Below are 8613 nucleotides of genomic sequence, written 5' to 3'. Positions count from 1 at the left end.
ATTATTTGTACTTCTAATCTATTTAAGTTACTAATTCCGATGTAATGTAACCATATGCAGGCAAGTTTCTCTGCACTGCAAAAGTGGACAATGACTGTATGAATATGTGGTGCTACATCTCATGTTCTAAATGCTCAAGAAAACTTCATAGGGGTTTCTCATCACTTACATGTATATCATGTAAAAACGAGAACGTTATTGGAGTTCTAAAGTTATCCACACTAAACAGAACATCCCTCATACCCTTTAACCAACCACATTTTATCACTCATATTATGTGACTTATGCAGGTACAATATGCAAATGTCTATATCTATGATGTCTCCGAATGTGTTGTGTTTGTGGCTTTCGATGGGTCAGTCGCCAATATGACAAATGTCACAGCTGAAAGGTCGCACAACTAATGGTAACATCCCCAAACAATACAATTTCGCGTCTGTTAGGCTCTTTACCAAATATGAACACTGCTTGCTAGAATGTAATCTGCAAACAGAACCCACGGTGTTGAAGACTCAGATGAGAGATCCCTCCCAGAATGTCTCAAGGATTTAGTTTGGAGGACCTACACTTTCTAGTTAAAGCTGTCGGCATTCAACTTTACTTAACAAGAGCATGTCTCAGACTACGATGAGCGTCCACCACAACCAAACTTTGAGGAAAGTGTATGTTGATACATTCTCTGCAACTTAACTCACCTCACCCTTTTTAGTATTGAGAGATTTTAATTATCCATGTCCAGGGAAGTGGTAACAACCCAGGTGATGGCATGCCTGGAGCTGGAACTTTGACAACAAAGCCCTCCCTTGGTGTAAGTAAAGCAACCCCTGAGGCCAGTGTAGGGATGGATATGCATCCAGGATTGTTGAAGGAGGTGTTTCTGCGATTGCAGCTTCACCTACTGAACATATTCCATGTGGCATAAATGCTGAGAAGATGCCATTTCCAATAAAGGAGCCCGTTTGGACAAAGCTTTGGAAGACTTAGCTCCTTAACTTATCGAACTATGTTGACGACCGGACAAACACCACTGCTACTCCTTTTTCTTTTGGCTTTTTAAATGTTATCAATAATTTATGGGAAATTGCCAAAAATACCATTTTAAAAGTATCATTTTTCATGTTTATACTAATCAATTTTACTCTCATCTTTAACGAAGAGTAAAAAACATTTATAACCCTTGAATTAACTTTGACAAAAAAAACATAAGTTTAACTAATCTAAATATAAAACATCAACTATAAACCCTAAATCATCAACTCTAAATCCTAAACCATGAAACCTTCAAATCTAAACCTTAAAACATCAAATATAAACCCTAAACCTTAAATCGAAACTTAAAACATCAACTCTAAACCATAAATCATCAACTCCAAACCCTAAACCATGAAACATCAACTCTAAACCCTAAACCCCAAAACGTCAACTCTAAACCCTAAACCCTAAACCCTAAACATTCAAATCTAAACCCTAAAACATAAACTCTAAACTCTAAACGTAAACCCTAAACCCTAAACCCTAAACCCTATATTTTTTCTGAAATTCGAACCTGAAACCCTAAAACCCTAAACCTTCAAATCTAAACCATAAAACATCAACTCTAAACCATAAACATAAACCCTAAACCCTAAAACCCTAAACCTTCAAATCTAAACCCTAAAACATCAACTCTAGGATTTTAGAGTTTAGGGTTTACGTTTAGGGTTTAGAATTGAAAGTTTAGGATTTAGGGTTTAGGGTTTATAGTTGATGTTTTAGGGTTTACAGTTGATGTTTTAATGTTTAGAGTTGAAGGTTTAGGGTTTAGGGTTTAGAGTTGATGTTTTGGAGTTCAGGGTTTAGAGTTGATGTTACAAGGTTTTAGGGTTTATGTTTAGGGTTTAGAGTTAAAGGTTTAGGGTTTAGGGTTTAATTTTTAGGGTTTAGGGTTGATAATTTAGGGTTTAGTGTTGATGGTTTAGGGTTCAAAGTTGAAGTTTATGGTTTAGGGTTGATGTTTAGGGTTTAGAGTTGAAGGTTTAGGATTTAGGGTTTAGAGTTGAGGTTTTAGGGTTTACGTTTTAGAGTTGATGTTTCAGGGTTTAGGATTCGTATTTCAAAAAAAAATAGGGTTTATGATTGATGGTTTAGGGTTTAGGGTTCATATTTTAAAAAAATAGGGTTTAGGATTGATGGTTTAGGGTTTAGAGTTGAGTTTTAGGGTTTAGGGTTTGGGGTTCAATGTGGAAATTATATAATTAAAAAAAAATATTTATTTATTTTTTAGATTTTTATTTGTTTAAATATTTATTTATTATATATATAAAGAACAATGACACAAGAGTTTTTTGCCACTTAATGAATAAGATATTTTTGAAAATATCATTTTAGTGGTGGTAAAAATGAAAAATGGTAGCATGAAAGTGGTAAACACATAATTCCTCATAATTTATAATGGGCATGACGGATTTAAAACCATTACTGTTAGATTTTTTTTTATTCGTAATAGTCTTGGTGAGAACGTAACTTTTTTTTTTTTTTTTTTTTTTTGTTAACCGTGGGGATCCGGCGACCGAGGTCAACCTACTAATCCCACGAGGCCCGCAGCAGCCACGTAATTTCCACCTCAAGAATTAGCAGGGAGGGCCCGGGTGGCCACAGGGGGTTTCGAAGCCGGGTCCGTATTGGCGGGGAAACTGCCTCAAGACCACTAGCCCACCACCCCGTGGTTATGAGAACGTAACTTATGAATCAAGTTTCAATAATAGAGACAACCTTAGACATTCACAAAACATTGCTATTATTTGACATTGAAGAAAAATAATCATGCTTTCAGCCTGACTTACAACATCGGGGACGCATCTATCTTACAAAATTATAACCTCAGAATTCCCATTTAGTCATCAGCCCCAAAATTAGACCTGTCCCGTAAGGAGCTCAAGAAGTAGTACACAATGGAAATGAGAGCATTTCTAATTTATATTCCACTTTGTTTTGAAAAATTTATGTAATTCCACTTAATTTTAACTCTATAATAAACTAAAAAGAAGAATTATTTTAATTTTTGATTCATAAGATTTTTTTTATTATTAAAATGGAATTCTTCATAAGATTTGACCCTTTATTTGTTTTTTTTTCTTTTGACGTCAAAGGCCATTCTATTACTCAAACTTGAGGTAGTCTAGGTAACCAGACCGGAATTGAACAACCAATAAAATGTAACTCCCTATGAAAAGATCTGGCAGCCTTAGTTAAAAAGTTTAAAATTTGATTATGCGCTCGTGGAACATGAATGATGTTGAAGTTCGAGAAGCATATCTGTATCCGCATTGATTTGTTTTCAATATTCCAACCTGTGCTATTCTTATATTTATGTGACAACATTAATTATTTTTGACCTAAATATTATATATTCGCATTGCTGCCAAATCTATACTATAATACAAGTCACATACATGAATAATTCTTATATACTTGCCAAATAAAATTTTTATTACTATAATAACTAATAAAATATCTTATATCACGATATGTTGTGCTTTCAAAAACCTCAGTCTATAACTTTTTTTTTTTTGCAGCAAAACCACTCAGTATGATATATAGTTACATTAATTTAAAGAATCAATGTTTGGATAATGACAATTCATAGGCTCCCTATATTGAGAGGAAAATTCAATACTTGTTCCACCACAAAGTTATCAAATGACTCAATCATCTTCGCCAATCTGCATTACAAATAAGAACTATGACAACGATACATATCTTTATGATTTATTAATGTTGTGTAGAAACAATTTCGAAGAGGAAAATAATATCTGAATAAATTATCCTGAAAAAAAATAATCAATTCAGTTTTGAGCAATGGTGGATCATGATTAAGAATTCACTTGCTGGATTCAAAATCATGTTGAAGACAATATTTCGTCCGCAATGAAGTCTCTAACAAATTGCCACTTTCATGAGATGGACAAAACATACGAGAATTTTTACTACTTTAAGAGGATATAGCATGCAAGTTTGTTATCTTCACTCGAACAAGATAATCACAAAACAAACACATGCATTTACGTGTTTCATTTTGGAATATCAACTTTACTTTATGTTTTAAGTTAAATTATATTTACTTTTGTACAACTATCAGTTATTTATTCTATTTTTATTTCATTAATCTATGGAAACCAGTTATGCTATTCCTCTTTGATATAAGTAACTACAAAACAAAATAATACACTACTACTTACCAATATCAAATGGATCAAAAACTCTGTTATCAACTCAAACAAAAAATACGCACCCGGCACGTAGTGCCGAAATACCACTAGCTTTCAATAAATTTGTGTACATAAGTTCATTTAACTATATTATTGTGAAATTGGGAGACTCGACTATCAATCTTACGAGACTCTTTCTTATGCTGTGACAATATCAAACATCATAATAACTAAAGTCTTGTATAAAGATGAAAATTATGCATAATAAATGTAAATAAATTAAAATTAACCGTTAGATTTTATAAATCTAAGAAACACTATTTAACTAAAAAATATTGGAAAAACTTTATAAACAAATTTATTTAAATTTCAGATGCGATTGTTAAAACATACAAATATCTAGGGCTGGACATTTTATCAGTTAAATTTGATTCGATTCGTTATTCGTTTCAATTTGATTCAAAAATTCCGGATATTCGTAAACCTTCGAAGCAAAGCAAATACTAAAAATCAATATCCGCTAAAATCGAAGCAAATCACAAATATTAAAATTTTGAGAACAGAATATCTGATCCGATCCGGTAATATATAAATACATGTATATCTTGATTATATTTAAATTTTTAAATGTATAAAATTATATTATTGCTATTATAACATATGATTTGACAAATTGTATTTACATTATTACTTATATAAAAAAATTACAAAAAAGGAAATGAATAAATTTATGACAATTATAATTTTTTTCTTAAGTTTTGTCTTATTATAATTGTTAACTAAGTTTAAATTTTTTATAAAATATGTAGATTCACTTTTTCTTTTAATTTTTATCTTATATATCATGCAAAAAAATATTTTATAAAACAAATTTGTATCAATTTTTTTAGATTTTTTGCATTAATCAAAACATATGAGATATCCGTAAGTATCCGTAAATATCCGCAAATATCTATTTATTTTCTGGATATCCGTTTTTCCGAATATCCGTTTTTTTCTGAAACAAAGCAAATCGGAAAACTAGATATCTGTGGCATACGAAACAAATCACAAATACATTCAAAAACTCGGATATCCAATCTGTGTCCAGACCTACAAATATCAATATTGACCAAATACCAAAAGTATGTATTAAATTATTTATGCAATAGATAAATTATTTTAGATATTTAATAATATCTTAGTATATTTTAGATACATATTTGGAATGAAATCAGATTTTTGTCATTTTAATTTTTTTAAAGTTTTTTATATCCATTTGGATTTTTTTTTTGTCATTTCAAAATTTTTAAATTTTTTCGGATACTGAATTTGGTTCAGATAAATAACCTTTTTGTCATTTTAATTTTTTTTAAGTTTTTCCGATACCCAGTTTGGTTTTCCGATGAGCAAAAATTATTACCATTTTGGGTGGTTTGGAGATTATGGAAATATAGAAATGACTTACTTTTCAACAAAATTAAATATACGGCGGATGAAGTTATCTCCAAAGCCCAAGTAGATTTAAAAAAATGGTTGAATTCTACAGTTTCATCGCAAATAATTAATTCTACGGAAAGAACCCGATCTGAAAACATTAGGTCTCATTGGTCTCCACCCCCTTCAGGTTGGGTTAAATGTAACTACGGCGCTGCTTACCGTGAAGGCTCTCAAGACTCTGGAATGGGTTGGTTAATATGTAATAACCAGGGCACTTTTTTAGAAGTTGGAATGGGGAAATTTGAAGGACGATCAATAGTTATGGAGTCGGAATTGTCTGCGCTGATTTGGTGAAAGCAAGCCTGCTCATCGTTAGGTTATAGGAAAGTTATATTCGAAGGAGATAACCTCGGTATCCTTAAATACATCAAAGAGGAAGCTTACAATTCCCGTTGTCAACACTTGGTCAACTCAGTCATTGCATGAAAATCTCGATTTCGCTCAACATCATTTGTGCATGGTCATCGTCAAAATAATGGCTCTGCAGACTTATTAGCAAAAAAATCTATTATTTCTCCGACCGATTGGAGTTTGTTCTAATCATGTCCAGTTTTTTTTGTACAACAACATTTGTGACACAATAATTAATAAAAATTTTAGCCGGAAAAAAAAAACCCATAACCTGTGGATCTTTAAATCGGTTCGGATAACCGATTTATTTTATTGGTCGGATTTTCGGGTTCAGTCTAGCCAAAAGTCACGAATCAATGCACCCGTTCATCACCTTGTCATCTCGATTGATTTAACCCAAAATAATTAAATTAGATAGAAGCTCAAAGTAACGCGCACATATCCTGAATCTCAAATAAGAGACATATCTATGCTTTAGATTTTATTCCAAAAAACAATAAACATAATATCAAAATCTCAAATTATCAAATTATCAAACCTTCAAATTACTAATATATCGATTCTAATCTATAAGGCCTTGAATGACTCAAGGCTCCTGTAATGATCCCACGGCCTTTCCACCACGATGGCCTCGTAGTTCTTTGTGGCGCCACCGCCATCCTTCGCCGCGATGGTCAGACCGTACCTCTTCCCGGTAACCACTTGCTCCTTCCCCTCGACGATCTTCACGAACACAAGGTTCGCCTTAGATTGCATGTTATGCTCAATAATCGCATAGTTGGCGAGCGATTGGATGTTCAGATCAGATAAATCAATCGGCTTCCAGCCACCGAGATTACCTTCCACGACGGAGATGAGAGGGAGGAGGATAAGAGAGATCAGATCAAACACTTCACCATTTTTTGTTTTTGTTCTTATCTTTTTTTCTTTCTCGAGTCTTAATGGTGTCGTCCCTTTTATAGATGAGTCAAGAAATTTACGGAGAGCCCAATAGGTCTTACGTGGTGACAAGTCTATTGTCTTTGACACAGACAAATGGATCCATCCACGTGGCGTACGACAAGTACACGTGATAGAGTCAACTGTGGCTGTCCCCACACGTGTAGTGTAGAAGCGTCATTGTTAAGTAATGGAGTGAGCACTAAATGGGCCCAGATCGAAGTAGTCCTATGAGATCCTACGACGTCGTTTGCTTCATAATCTCGGGAGCAAACTTATGAACAGTTCAAAATCCTAGTTCTAATTAAACACAGAGTCACAGAATATTTTTTAGACCGAGGTGAAGTATATGTGGATGGTTGGCCTTGAGCTCAGCCAACTTACTTGAGAAAATCTACAATCACAGAAAGACTAATGGAATTGATTGAGGCTCAAATGTATGTTATTGCCACCTCCTGAAAATATTTGTATGCCCAAAGCCTGATCCAAGGTTCTAGATTTAATATCATAATCAAAACTCAAATCGAACGGCTCAGATTACCCTTGTAGACAAAGGTGACAAGGAGAAGAAGATCTGGAAACCAAAAGGAACATTAACTTCAGAAACGTGTTCTGTTTCTGAAACAGAGAAGAAGAATGAGATAATAGATTTGAGAGACAAGACTCCAAGGGCTGAAACAAGTTTTACTAGACACGGAATGGGCTTGCAAGAAGAAGAATCAAAGCCCATTCAGAATCAGAAAACAGCAACGGCTACTACAAGTCATGAAAGGAAAAACAGAGAAAAGGACAAGTCTTGTGGTCCTGGAAAGTACGAACTAGAAGAACCAATAGTGTTGAAGAAACGTTTCCAACAGCTGGAATCCAATGAAGAGATGTTGCCCTAATTGACAGCAAGGAGATAGACTAGGGTTTTCTCTCTTTAGTATAAATACAGCTTAAGCTATTGTAATAATCTTTATGCAAGAAATATAATGAAAACATTCAGTTTATCTTTGTCTCTGTTCCAGATCACTTGAACTTCTTCTTGCTTTCATGGTATCAGAGCTCAGTGAGCAATCCTGAGCCATGGAAAACACTTTAGATCTATACTCTCAACCTCAACTTGACATCACCAACTGCGCAACTCTCAAGCTCACTGAAAGAAACTATATCCACTGGAAACGACAGTTTGAATCTTTCCTCTCAGGTGTTGGTCTTCTGAGCTTCGTTAATGGAGCTTCTCCTGCGCATGTGGCTCTGATTCACGTCCCAAATATAGGAGGTGGCTACAGAGACGTTCCAAACCCTGATTATCAGTTGTGGGTCAGATCTCATCAAATAGTTCAAGCCTGGTTAGTAGGATCGCTCTCTGAAGACATCCTTAGTGTTGCTCTTGGTGCTAACACTGCTCAAGAAATATGGACTTCGCTTGGTAACCACTTTAACAGAGTGTCTTCCTCTCGTCTCTTTGAGCTCCAGCGTCGTCTTCAAACAGTTTCGAAGTCCAACAAGACCATGGCTGATTATCTTAAGGAGATAAAGGGGTTATGCGATCAATTAAACTCTGTGGGATCTCCTGTATCCGAGAAGATGAAGGTCTTTGCTGCTTTACAAGGCTTGGGAAGAGAGTATGAGCCTATCAAGACCAGTATTGAAGGAACTATGGATTCTGCTT

General features: G+C 34.2%; 1 pseudogene; it reads right to left on the bottom strand.

Annotated features, from left to right (window-relative positions):
• Window positions 1–6458: 6458 nt before the first annotated feature.
• LOC106392362 lies at window positions 6459–6931 on the bottom strand (annotated as a pseudogene).
• Window positions 6932–8613: the final 1682 nt, after the last annotated feature.

The sequence above is a fragment of the Brassica napus genome, chromosome C1 (assembly GCF_020379485.1).
Source record: "Brassica napus cultivar Da-Ae chromosome C1, Da-Ae, whole genome shotgun sequence".
Classification (NCBI taxonomy): Eukaryota; Viridiplantae; Streptophyta; class Magnoliopsida; order Brassicales; family Brassicaceae; genus Brassica; species Brassica napus.
This window is presented reverse-complemented; position numbering and strand designations above follow the sequence as displayed.